Genomic DNA, 15,291 nt, shown 5'->3' with positions numbered 1-15,291 from the left:
CCCCTGGAACAACAACAGTTACTGTTTACCCCTCACCCCCTGGAACAACAACAACAGTTACTGTTTACCCTCACCCCTGAACAACAACAGTTACTGTTTACCCCTCACCCCTGGAACAACAACAACAGTTACTGTTTACCCCTCACCCCTGGAACAACAACAGTTACTGTTTACCCCCTCACCCCCTGGAACAACAACACGTTACTGTTTACCCCTCACCCCTGGAACAACAACAGTTACTGTTTACCCTCACCCCTGGAACAACAACAGTTACTGTTTACCCCTCACCCCTGGAACAACAACAGTTACTGTTTACCCCTCACCCCTGGAACAACAACAGTTACTGTTTACCCCTCTCACCCCCTGGAACAACAACAACAGTTACTGTTTACCCCTCACCCCCTGGAACAACAACAGTTACTGTTTACCCCTCACCCCTGGAACAACAACAGTTACTGTTTACCCTCACCCCCTGGAACAACAACAACAGTTACTGTTTACCCCTCACCCCCTGGAACAACAACAGTTACTGTTTACCCCTCACCCCCTGGAACAACAACAGTTACTGTTTACCCCTCACCCCTGGAACAACAACAGTTACTGTTTACCCCCTCACCCCCTGGAACAACAACAACAGTTACTGTTTACCCCTCTCACCCCTGGAACAACAACAGTTACTGTTTACCCTCACCCCTGAACAACAACAACAGTTACTGTTTACCCCTCACCCCCTGGAACAACAACAGTTACTGTTTACCCTCACCCCCTGGAACAACAACAACAGTTACTGTTTACCCCTCACCCCCTGGAACAACAACAGTTACTGTTTACCCTCACCCCCTGGAACAACAACAGTTCTACTGTTTACCCCTCACCCCTGGAACAACAACAGTTACTGTTTACCCTCACCCCCTGGAACAACAACAACAGTTACTGTTTACCCCTCACCCCCTGGAACAACAACAGTTACTGTTTACCCCCTCACCCCCTGGAACAACAACAACAGTTACTGTTTACCCTCACCCCCTGGAACAACAACAGTTACTGTTTACCCCTCACCCCTGGAACAACAACAGTTACTGTTTACCCTCACCCCTGGAACAACAACAGTTACTGTTTACCCCTCACCCCTGGAACAACAACAGTTACTGTTTACCCCTCACCCCTGGAACAACAACAGTTACTGTATGTTGGTTCAACCTGTATGAAACTGTATTTAATGTTGTGCTCCATGCAGGATGAATTCCTACATTTTAATGAAAACCAAAATGATGTAAAGCATAATAGCAATCAATCTATGTTTTCTCCTAAAATGTGTGTGTGTGTCTGTTATGCGCGCGTATGTAGCGTGTGTATGTGTGCGTGCAAACGTGTGTTTGTGTGTGTGCTACGTGCGTGCGTACGTGTGTGTGTGTGTGTGTGAGTTCGGCCCACCTGGATGAAGGCATCCTTGGCCTGTATGCGGCTGAAGACCTGTTGTGTCTGGGAGAAGTGTAGTCCTCCTATCTGCCATCTGATCTGAACCAGACCTTTATAGTCAGCATCCTCCAGACGATCTGCAAAACGCTCTGTAAACATCTGGACACACATCAAGGAGGAAGGGGTTAGAAATCTATCTACCCTCCCTCCCTCCCTCCTTCCCTCCCTCCTCCCTCCTCCCTCCTCCCTCCCTCCCTCCTCCCTCCCTCCCTCCCTCCTCCCTCCCTCATCCACCCATCCCTCCTCCCTCCCTCCACCCATCCATCCATCCCTCCCTCCCTCCCTCCCTCCCTCCCTCCCTCCCTCCCTCCCTCCCTCCCCTCCCTCCCTCCCTCCCTCCCTCCCTCCCTCCCTCCCTCCATCCATCCATCCATCCATCCATCTAAACGCTCTGTAAACATCTGGACACACATCAAGGAGGAAGGGGTTAGAAATCTATCTATCCCTCCCTCCCTCCCTCCCTCCCTCCCTCCCCTCCCTCCCTCCCTCCCTCCCTCCCTCCCTCCCTCCCTCCATCCATCCATCCATCCATCCATCTAAACGCTCTGTAAACATCTGGACACACATCAAGGAGGAAGGGGTTAGAAATCTATCTATCCCTCCCTCCCTCCCTCCCTCCCTCCCTCCCTCCCTCCCTCCCTCCTCCCCTCCCTCCTCCCTCCACCCATCCATCCATCCCTCCCTCCCTCCCTCCTCCATCCATCCATCCATCCATCCATCCATCCATCCATCCATCCATCCATCTAAACTCTCTGTAAACATCTGCACATACACATCAAGGAGCAATAAGGATTTAGAAATAGGAGTTTAGAATTAAGTGCTAAACAGGTTAACTTAATAATAAAATATATTTAAATGTAACATAATAATATTGTAATTATAGTGTTGCAGTAAAAGGTGTAATCAATCACTCGATCCTTCAATCAATACAGGAACGATGATAGGGGAGTGTCACGTCCTGACCAGCAGACGGAGTAATCTCCACCAGTGATCCAGGGGAACATTATAATATAGTAGTAGGAACCTTAATGCTCTCCACCAGTGATCCAGGGGAGGGGGAACATTATAATATAGTAGTAGGAACCTTAATGCTCTCCACCAGTGATCCAGGGGAGGGGGAACATTATAATATAGTAGTAGGAACCTTAATGCTCTCCACCAGTGATCCAGGGGAGGGGGAACATTATAATATAGTAGTAGGAACCTTAATGCTCTCCACCAGTGATCCAGGGGAGGGGGAAACATTATAATATAGTAGTAGGAACCTTAATGCTCTCCACCAGTGATCCAGGGGGAGGGGGAACATTATAATATAGTAGTAGGAACCTTAATGCTCTCCACCAGTGATCCGGGGAGGGGGAACATTATAATATAGTAGTAGGAACCTTAATGCTCTCCACCAGTGATCCAGGGGAGGGGGAACATTATAATATAGTAGTAGGAACCTTAATGCTCTCCACCAGTGATCCGGGGAGGGGGAACATTATAATATAGTAGTAGGAACCTTAATGCTCTCCACCAGTGATCCAGGGGAGGGGGAACATTATAATATAGTAGTAGGAACCTTAATGCTCTCCACCAGTGATCCAGGGGGAGGGGGGAACATTATAATATAGTAGTAGGAACCTTAATGCTCTCCACCAGTGATCCAGGGGAGGGGGAACATTATAATATAGTAGTAGGAACCTTAATGCTCTCCACCAGTGATCCAGGGGGAGGTTCTTGCAGGGCGATGGTCTCAGACGTGTCGATCGTAAAGTACACATCTATAGGACACTCATGTTTCTCTGCAGGACACACACACGCACACACACACACACACACACACACACACACACACACACACACACACACACACACACACACACACACACACACACACACACACACGTTAGGTCACATGATAACACACACACACATGTACATGTAAACTCAAACAAACATCCAATGAAATCTCAAAATGGCCCAAGTCAAAGTATTACTTCTTGTTGAGTGTAAACAGAGGACTACCTATTGGACATCCAAACTACAGAACATCAAAGTCTGAGAAATGAAAAACATATTTTACAAAGAGCTCTGGTCAAATAGAGCTCTGGTCAATTAGGGCTCTGGTCAATTAGAGCTCTGGTCAATTAGAGCTCTGGTCAATTAGAGCTCTGGTCAATTAGAGCTCTGGCCAATTAGGGCTCTGGTCAATTAGAGCTCTGGCCAATTAGGGCTCTGGTCAATTAGAGCTCTGGTCAATTAGAGCTCTGGTCAAATAGAGCTCTGGTCAATTAGGGCTCTGGTCAATTAGAGCTCTGGCCAATTAGGGCTCTGGTCAATTAGAGCTCTGGCCAATTAGGGCTCTGGCCAATTAGAGCTCTGGTCAATTAGGGCTCTGGTCAATTAGAGCTCTGGTCAATTAGAGCTCTGGTCAATTAGAGCTCTGGTCAATAATATGGCACCATGTAGGGAATAGGGTGCCATTTGGGATGCAGTGCAGACTGGAGTATGATGTCAGTATGATGTCAGTATGATGTCAGATCTAGAGCGGTGCATGGTATGAAGGGAACTCACTGTTGCATTCTTGGAAGGCCTGGGCTGCGGCCCCAAACAGTAAACACAGCACGATGAACTCTGACATCATCGTCATCCTGTCCTCCTACCTGGCATGACACACACACACACACACACACACACACACACACACACACACACACACACACACACACACACACACACACACACACACACACGCACACGCACACGCACACACTTTAATTACTTAAATCCACAAATGACATCACATTTGAATAGAATTACTATATCTCACCTGGGGTCATACAGATTCCTGAACAGTTGTACAGATGGATAGTTATACAGATGGATAGTTATACAGATGGACAGTTATACAGATGGATAGTTATACAGATGGACAGTTATACAGATGGATAGTTATACAGATGGACAGTTATACAGATGGACAGTTATACAGATGGATAGTTATACAGATGGATAGTTATACAGATGGACATGTATACAGATGGATAGTTATACAGATGGACAGTTATACAGATGGACATGTATACAGATGGACAGTTATACAGATGGACATGTATACAGATGGACAGTTATACAGATGGACATGTATACAGATGGACAGTTATACAGATGGACATGTATACAGATGGACAGTTATACAGATGGAAATTTATACAGATGGACAGTTATGCAGATGGTCATTTATACAGATGGATAGTTATACAGATGGACAGTTATACAGATGGATAGTTATACATGTGAACAGTTATACAGATGGACAGATATGCTGATGGACATTTATACAGATGGATAGTTATACAGATGGACAGTTATACAGATGGATAGTTATACAGATGGACATTTATACAGATGGACAGTTATGCAGATGGACATTTATACAGATGGACAGTTATACAGATGGACAGTTATACAGATGGATAGTTATACAGATGGACATTTATACAGATGGACAGTTATGCAGATGGACATTTATACAGATGGACAGTTATACAGATGGACAGTTATACAGATGGATAGTTATACAGATGGACATTTATACAGATGGACAGTTATGCAGATGGACATTTATACAGATGGATAGTTATACAGATGGACATGTATACAGATGGATAGTTATACAGATGGACATTTATACAGATGGACAGTTATGCAGATGGACATTTATACAGATGGACAGGTATACAGATGGACAGTTATGCAGATGCCTGGACAGTTATAAATATATACAGATGGACAGTTATGCAGATGCCTGGACAGTTATACATTTATACAGATGGACAGTTATACAGATGGACAGTTATGCAGATGCCTGGACAGTTACATGGATGGGTAGTTATATAATTATACAGAAAGACAGTTATAGAGATGGACAGTTATACAGATGGACAGTTATGCAGATGCCTGGACAGTTATATGGATGGACAATTATAGAGATGGACAGTTATACAGATTCCTGGACAGTTATAGAGATGGACAGTTATGCAGATGGACAGTTATGCAGATGCCTGGACAGTTATATGGATGGACAATTATAGAGATGGACAGTTATACAGATTCCTGGACAGTTATACAGATGGACATTTATATAGATGGACAGCGATACAGATGGACAGTTATACAGATGCCTGGACAGTTAAACAGATGGACATTTACAGATGGACAGTTATGCAGATGGACAGTTATGCAGATGCCTGGACAGTTATACAGATTGACAATTATACCGATTTCTGGACAGTTATAGAGTTATACAGATGGACAGTTATGCAGATGGACAGTTATACAGATGCATGGACAGTTATATAAATGCCTGGACAGCTATTTATGTGTCCTCTACGCCACCAATAGTAACAGCAACAACATCTCATAGTTTCCCTTCGAAATTCCACAAATTATGGACGAACGTGCGATGGTCGTCGTAAGGAGTAGACCAAGGTGCAGCGTGTTGAGTGCTCATGATAAATATTTATTTTAACTCAGAACACTAAAGCAAAAAATCAAACAAACGGAAAACGAACGTCACGTTCTGCAGGCTTTACAGAGCTGTGCAAAAACAAGATCTCACAACACCAGGTGGAAAAAAAACCCCACTTAAGTATGATCTCCAATTAGAGACAACGAGGACCAGCTACCTCTAATTGGAGATCATCCCAAACAAAACCAACATAGAAATACACAACTAGAACATGAACATAGAAAAACACCCCGTCACATCCTGACCTACTTTACCATAGAAAATAACATCTTAACATGCAATTATGCAATTAAAAACCACCATGTAACTACCTATATGCTGCTATAGAGAGGTATAACTACCTATATGCTGCTATAGAGAGGTATAACTACCTATATGCTGCTATAGAGAGGTATAACCACCTATATGCTGCTATAGAGAGGTATAACTACCTATATGCTGCTATAGAGAGGTATAACCACCTATATGCTGCTATAGAGAGGTATAACCACCATGTAACCACCTATATGCTGCTATAGAGAGGTATAACCACCATGTAACTACCTATATGCTGCTATAGAGAGGTATAACCACCTATATGCTGCTATAGAGAGGTATAACCACCTATATGCTGCTATAGAGAGGTATAACCACCATGTAACTACCTATATGCTGCTATAGAGAGGTATAACCACCTATATGCTGCTATAGAGAGGTATAACCACCATGTAACTACCTATATGCTGCTATAGAGAGGTATAACCACCATGTAACTACCTATATGCTGCTATAGAGAGGTATAACCACCTATATGCTGCTATAGAGAGGTATAACCACCATGTAACCACCTATATGCTGCTATAGAGAGGTATAACCACCTATATGCTGCTATAGAGAGGTATAACCACCATGTAACTACCTATATGCTGCTATAGAGAGGTATAACCACCATGTAACTACCTATATGCTGCTATAGAGAGGTATAACCACCATGTAACCACCTATATGCTGCTATAGAGAGGTATAACCACCTATATGCTGCTATAGAGAGGTATAACCACCATGTAACTACCTATATGCTGCTATAGAGAGGTATAACCACCTATATGCTGCTATAGAGAGGTATAACCACCATGTAACCACCTATATGCTGCTATAGAGAGGTATAACCACCTATATGCTGCTATAGAGAGGTATAACCACCATCTAACTACCTATATGCTGCTATAGAGAGGTATAACCACCATGTAACCACCTATATGCTGCTATAGAGAGGTATAACCACCTATATGCTGCTATAGAGAGGTATAACCACCATGTAACTACCTATATGCTGCTATAGAGAGGTATAACCACCATGTAACTACCTATATGCTGCTATAGAGAGGTATAACCACCTATATGCTGCTATAGAGAGGTATAACCACCATGTAACTACCTATATGCTGCTATAGAGAGGTATAACCACCATGTAACTACCTATATGCTGCTATAGAGAGGTATAACCACCATGTAACTACCTATATGCTGCTATAGAGAGGTATAACCACCATGTAACTACCTATATGCTGCTATAGAGAGGTGTAACCACCTATATGCTGCTATAGAGAGGTATAACCACCTATATGCTGCTATAGAGAGGTATAACCACCATGTAACTACCTATATGCTGCTATAGAGAGGTATAACCACCATGTAACTACCTATATGCTGCTATAGAGAGGTATAACCACCATGTAACTACCTATATGCTGCTATAGAGAGGTATAACCACCATGTAACTACCCATATGCTGCTATAGAGAGGTGTAACCACCTATATGCTGCTATAGAGAGGTATAACCACCATGTAACTACCTATATGCTGCTATAGAGAGGTATAACCACCATGTAACTACCTATATGCTGCTATAGAGAGGTATAACCACCATGTAACTACCTATATGCTGCTATAGAGAGGTATAACCACCTATATGCTGCTATAGAGAGGTATAACCACCATGTAACTACCTATATGCTGCTATAGAGAGGTATAACCACCTATATGCTGCTATAGAGAGGTATAACCACCATGTAACTACCTATATGCTGCTATAGAGAGGTATAACCACCTATATGCTGCTATAGAGAGGTATAACCACCATGTAACCACCTATATGCTGCTATAGAGAGGTATAACCACCTATATGCTGCTATAGAGAGGTATAACCACCTATATGCTGCTATAGAGAGGTATAACCACCTATATGCTGCTATAGAGAGGTATAACCACCATGTAACTACCTATATGCTGCTATAGAGAGGTATAACCACCTATATGCTGCTATAGAGAGGTATAACCACCATGTAACTACCTATATGCTGCTATAGAGAGGTATAACCACCATGTAACCACCTATATGCTGCTATAGAGAGGTATAACCACCTATATGCTGCTATAGAGAGGTATAACCACCTATATGCTGCTATAGAGAGGTATAACCACCATGTAACCACCTATATGCTGCTATAGAGAGGTATAACCACCTATATGCTGCTATAGAGAGGTATAACCACCTATATGCTGCTATAGAGAGGTATAACCACCTATATGCTGCTATAGAGAGGTATAACCACCATGTAACTACCTATATGCTGCTATAGAGAGGTATAACCACCATGTAACCACCTATATGCTGCTATAGAGAGGTATAACCACCTATATGCTGCTATAGAGAGGTATAACCACCTATATGCTGCTATAGAGAGGTATAACCACCATGTAACTACCTATATGCTGCTATAGAGAGGTATAACCACCATGTAACTACCTATATGCTGCTATAGAGAGGTATAACCACCATTTAACTACCTATATGCTGCTATAGAGAGGTATAACCACCATGTAACTACCTATATGCTGCTATAGAGAGGTATAACCACCTATATGCTGCTATAGAGAGGTATAACCACCATGTAACCACCTATATGCTGCTATAGAGAGGTATAACCACCTATATGCTGCTATAGAGAGGTATAACCACCTATATGCTGCTATAGAGAGGTATAACCACCATGTAACTACCTATATGCTGCTATAGAGAGGTATAACCACCATGTAACTACCTATATGCTGCTATAGAGAGGTATAACCACCATGTAACTACCTATATGCTGCTATAGAGAGGTATAACCACCATGTAACTACCTATATGCTGCTATAGAGAGGTATAACCACCTATATGCTGCTATAGAGAGGTATAACCACCATGTAACTACCTATATGCTGCTATAGAGAGGTATAACCACCATGTAACTACCTATATGCTGCTATAGAGAGGTATAACCACCATGTAACTACCTATATGCTGCTATAGAGAGGTATAACCACCTATATGCTGCTATAGAGAGGTATAACCACCATGTAACTACCTATATGCTGCTATAGAGAGGTATAACCACCTATATGCTGCTATAGAGAGGTATAACCACCATGTAACTACCTATATGCTGCTATAGAGAGGTATAACCACCTATATGCTGCTATAGAGAGGTATAACCACCATGTAACCACCTATATGCTGCTATGAGAGGTATAACCACCTATATGCTGCTATAGAGAGGTATAACCACCTATATGCTGCTATAGAGAGGTATAACCACCATGTAACTACCTATATGCTGCTATAGAGAGGTATAACCACCTATATGCTGCTATAGAGAGGTATAACCACCATGTAACTACCTATATGCTGCTATAGAGAGGTATAACCACCATGTAACTACCTATATGCTGCTATAGAGAGGTATAACCACCATGTAACTACCTATATGCTGCTATAGAGAGGTATAACCACCATGTAACTACCTATATGCTGCTATGAGAGGTATAACCACCTATATGCTGCTATAGAGAGGTATAACCACCATGTAACTACCTATATGCTGCTATAGAGAGGTATAACCACCTATATGCTGCTATAGAGAGGTATAACCACCATGTAACTACCTATATGCTGCTATAGAGAGGTATAACCACCTATATGCTGCTATAGAGAGGTATAACCACCATGTAACCACCTATATGCTGCTATAGAGAGGTATAACCACCTATATGCTGCTATAGAGAGGTATAACCACCTATATGCTGCTATAGAGAGGTATAACCACCATGTAACTACCTATATGCTGCTATAGAGAGGTGTAACCACCTATATGCTGCTATAGAGAGGTATAACCACCATGTAACTACCTATATGCTGCTATAGAGAGGTATAACCACCATGTAACTACCTATATGCTGCTATAGAGAGGTATAACCACCTATATGCTACTATAGAGAGTGGTATAACCACCATGTAACTACCTATATGCTGCATAGAGAGGTATAACCACCTATATGCTGCTATAGAGAGGTATAACCACCTATATGCTGCTATAGAGAGGTATAACCACCTATATGCTGCTATAGAGAGGTATAACCACCATGTAACTACCTATATGCTGCTATAGAGAGGTATAACCACCATGTAACTACCTATATGCTGCTATGAGAGGTATAACCACCATGTAACCACCTATATGCTGCTATAGAGAGGTATAACCACCTATATGCTGCTATAGAGAGGTATAACCACCATGTAACTACCTATATGCTGCTATAGAGAGGTATAACCACCTATATGCTGCTATAGAGAGGTATAACCACCATGTAACTACCTATATGCTGCTATAGAGAGGTATAACCACCATGTAACTACCTATATGCTGCTATAGAGAGGTATAACCACCTATATGCTGCTATAGAGAGGTATAACCACCTATATGCTGCTATAGCCTACATATTAATTTAGTTTGTCATTCTATCGTTTTCATGCAATTTTTGTGGTAAATAAATCTAATTGATTTAGAATATATTTGAAATAATTTTCCAGAAATTTTATTTACCAACTCTGTGTATTCTCAAATTCAAAAAAGCTTGCTCCCCCTCACTATGGCATCACCGCATCCCTGCCTGAAGGCACAAACCCTACCGTACCTCCTTGCCCGTCCAAATAAAATATTGATAATTTATTTGACCGAGACGGGCGCGGACAGAAAGACTCCTCAAACTCACCTAAAAGCATCCGAGCGCACGAAACAGAGCATGTATCTGATGCTGTCAAGTCCCAGAATATGGCATGTCATACTATTTCTGGCCACATATAGTAAGACAAAGGGACGCTGATTTCCTTGTTAGTTTCAGCAGAGAGGAAGAGGCGAAACGAGAGTGCTCACTCTCGCCTAACATCTGTCCTGACTAAACCCAATGCGTTTCAATGGGCATAACATGCAGTCCTAAGCTTATTGCCGGCATTCCTGCGCTTGGGACAAGGACTCTTGTAATTTTTGAGCATCTTGTCATTATATATACATATCTCTGATTTCAGCCACTTGCGAATTGGAAATGAAAGTTGGCGAGTGCACAGTGCACTGTTCGGATGCTAGCTTCCCCTAAAGTAAATTGATATTTTGTCAAAATTATATAACTCCTCCTGTCTAAATAAAATCATTCAAAAATAATTTACCAGAGAGCTTGACTTAGCCACAGAGGATCATTACCTTATTTTGTTTTTTAAATAGTTGTGGATTGTTTCAAATCGCAAGTGCATAGGCCTATGACTAGTTGGGAAGCCAGCAATTTCCCGTGAAAACAACGGTCCCGTTAAAACTGATTCTTTCTGGCTCCGGCCTGGCCTCCTCTTAACGGTAAGATCCGGTAATGCAGGGTTTAACGGGGATGAACAGGGAGGCGTGTTCTGTACTGGGTGTGTTCCAGATTTATACGCACATTATCTGAGCAGAACATCATAGCTTTCCAATACACTTGTCTCAGGAACCACCATCTGACCTGGAACGCACCCAGTCAGCACAGAACAGTGTTCTGATCTGGAACGCACCCAGTCAGCACAGAACAGTGTTCTGATCTGGAACGCACCCAGTCACCACAGAACAGTGTTCTGATCTGGAACGCACCCAGTCAGCACAGAACAGTGTTCTGATCTGGAACGCACCCAGTCACCACAGAACAGTGTTCTGATCTGGAACGCACCCAGTCACCACAGAACAGTGTTCTGATCTGGAACGCACCCAGTCAGCACAGAACAGTGTTCTGATCTGGAACGCACCCAGTCACCACAGAACAGTGTTCTGATCTGGAACGCACCCAGTCAGCACAGAACAGTGTTCTGATCTGGAACGCACCCAGTCAGCACAGAACAGTGTTCTGATCTGGAACGCACCCAGTCAGCACAGAACAGTGTTCTGATCTGGAACGCACCCAGTCACCACAGAACAGTGTTCTGATCTGGAACGCACCCAGTCAGCACAGAACAGTGTTCTGATCTGGAACGCACCCAGTCAGCACAGAACAGTGTTCTGATCTGGAACGCACTCCAGTCACCACAGAACAGTGTTCTGATCTGGAACGCACCCAGTCACCACAGAACAGTGTTCTGATCTGGAACGCACCCAGTCAGCACAGAACAGTGTTCTGATCTGGAACGCACCCAGTCACCACAGAACAGTGTTCTGATCTGGAACGCACCCAGTCAGCACAGAACAGTGTCCATCTGATCTGGAAAGCACCCAGTCACCACAGAACAGTGTCCATCTGACCTGGAACGCACCCAGTCACCACAGAACAGTGTCCATCTGACCTGGAACGCACCCAGTCACCACAGAACAGTGTCTATCTGATCTGGAAAGCACCCAGTCACCACAGAACAGTGTCCATCTGAACTAAAGTTGATTTTCACAACTCTGTGTAAAAACGAAATATTAGCGATGGCCAAAAATAGTTTATAGCTAATTGACTGGTCTCCAAATGAGAGTGGAGACGATGTGCGTGCATGTATTCAAATACTTCACACACACACATTTACAAGGCTTTAAAATTACATAGACCCTAATGCATATTAGAGTCGGATATTACAGATAACCGAGAGAGAGCGAGAGAGAGTGGGCGAACTAACCACAGAGATAGCAGAAGTTAGAGAGAGCGAGAGAGAGATGGGCGAACTAACCACAGAGATAGCAGAAGTTAGAGAGAGAGATGGGTGAACTAACCACAGAGATAGCAGAAGTTAGAGAGAGAGGGAGAGAGATGGGCGAACTAACCGCAGAGATAGCAGAAGTTAGAGAGAGAGAGAGAGATGGGCGAACTAACCACAGAGATAGCAGAAGTTAGAGAGAGAGAGATGGGCGAACTAACCACAGAGATAGCAGAAGTTAGAGAGAGAGAGAGAGATGGGCGAACTAACCACAGAGATAGCAGAAGTTAGAGAGAGAGGGAGAGAGATGGGCGAACTAACCGCAGAGATAGCAGAAGTTAGAGAGAGAGGGAGAGAGATGGGCGAACTAACCACAGAGATAGCAGAAGTTAGAGAGAGAGGGAGAGAGAGATGGGCAAACTAACCACAGAGATAGCAGAAGTTAGAGAGAGAGAGAGAGAGAGATGGGCAAACTAACGGCAGAGATAGCAGAAGTTAGAGAGAGAGAGAGCGATGGGCGAACTAACCACAGAGATAGCAGAAGTTAGAGAGAGAGAGAGAGATGGGCGAACTAACCACAGAGATAGCAGAAGTTAGAGAGAGAGGGAGAGAGAGATGGGCGAACTAACCGCAGAGATAGCAGAAGTTAGAGAGAGAGAGAGATGGGCAAACTAACGGCAGAGATAGCATAAGTTAGAGAGAGAGAGAGCGATGGGCGAACTAACCGCAGAGATAGCAGAAGTTAGAGAGAGAGAGAGATGGGCAAACTAACGGCAGAGATAGCAGAAGTTAGAGAGAGAGAGAGAGATGGGCGAACTAACCGCAGAGATAGCAGAAGTTAGAGAGAGAGAGAGAGAGAGAGAGATGGGCGAACTAACCACAGAGATAGCAGAAGTTAGAGAGAGAGAGAGAGAGAGATGGGCGAACTAACGGCAGAGATAGCAGCAGTTAAAACTTTCTAAACTCACCCAAAACTTTAGAAAAACTCCAGAACCTTCGTAACAGCGCGTGGAAACCCTCGCTGGATCAGTCTCTCATCTCATGGGGAGTAAAACAGGAAGAAAGGAGAAGAATACAACGGTGTTCTGGATGCGCGTGAGGTTCGGGGCGTACCATAGGAGAAGAGACGGCTTGCTCTCCCGTTTCTCTCCGTGAGCTCGAGCTGTTCTGATCCCTCCTCCTGTTCGCCCGCATGCATCCACGAGGAGGCGCCCTGGGTCCACAGGAGGTGTGTGTGTGTGTGCGTGTGTGTCTGTACATTTGTGCTCGTGTGTTTTGCGCGCTTGTGCGTGTGTGTGCGTGCACTTGTGTTGGCGCGTGCCAGTACGTCTGTTAATCTCCTTTCAGCATTCTGTGATATGACTTGTTTTGATTGTGCCTAGCAGCGGGGCTTGAGAGAGAGTTAAGCAGGATCTGAATTGACCATATGAGTGCTTATAGCGAGGCCTGGGGCGTGGGCTGAGCACAGACACAAGCACAGACACAGGTCGGGCGGGCCGGGCCGGGCAGGCGGGCCGGGCCGGGCATCAATGCTTTTACGTGTTGTTGGATGTCATCTGGTTGGTAATGGAACACGGACGGATTCACGGGGATATGACTGTAAATAAACTATGGACATTTCAGAGCTCTATAGTACACACACTAAACAACACTGTAATGGGCTGTGTGTGTGTGTGTGTGTGTGTGTGTGTGTGTGTGTGTGTGTGTGTGTGTGTGTGTGTGTGTGTGTGTGTGTGTGTGTGTGTGTGTGTGTGTGTGTGTTTATATCTGTGTGTGTGTTTATATGTGGTGCTGAGGTGTGTGTGTGTGTGTGTGTGTGTGTGTGTGTGTGTGTGTGTGTGTGTGTGTGTGTGTGTGTGTGTGTGTGTGTGTGTGTGTGTGTGTGTGTGTGTGTGTGTGTGTTTATATCTGTGTGTGTGTGTTTATATGTGGTGCTGAGGTGTGTGTGTGTGTGTGTGTGTGTGTGTGTGTGTGTGTGTGTGTGTGTGTGTGTGTGTGTGTGTGTGTGTGTGTGTGTGTGTGTGTGTGTTTATATGTGGTGCTGAGGTGTGTGTGTATATCTGTGTGTATGTATATCTGTGTGTGGTGTGTGTGTGTGTTTATATCTGTGTGTGTGTGTGTGTGTGTGTTTATATCTCTGTGTGTGTGTGTGTGTGTGTGTGTGTGTGTGTGTGTGTGTGTGTTGTTTATATCTGTGTGTGTGTGTTTATATGTGGTGCTGAGGTGTGTGTGTGTGTGTGTGTGTGTGTGTGTGTGTGTGTGTGTGTGTGTGTGTGTGTGTGTGTGTGTGTGTGTGTGTGTGTGTGTG

General features: G+C 44.0%; 1 non-coding gene across 1 annotated transcript; it reads right to left on the bottom strand.

The window, feature by feature from the left end:
- Positions 1 to 1,409: 1,409 nt before the first annotated feature.
- Positions 1,410 to 14,217, bottom strand: LOC106582569 (uncharacterized). Its single transcript, XR_006762823.1, has 4 exons — positions 13,952 to 14,217; positions 4,039 to 4,127; positions 3,166 to 3,266; positions 1,410 to 1,578 (listed from the first exon to the last, which is right to left on the bottom strand). It is a non-coding gene; the product is annotated as an uncharacterized protein (transcript).
- Between the last annotated feature and the right edge of the window lie 1,074 nt (positions 14,218 to 15,291).

Source organism: Salmo salar, unplaced genomic scaffold (genome assembly GCF_905237065.1).
Source record: "Salmo salar unplaced genomic scaffold, Ssal_v3.1, whole genome shotgun sequence".
Taxonomy (NCBI): Eukaryota; Metazoa; Chordata; class Actinopteri; order Salmoniformes; family Salmonidae; genus Salmo; species Salmo salar.
Note: the sequence above shows the minus strand (reverse complement) of the source record. Positions and strands in the feature narration are given on the sequence as shown.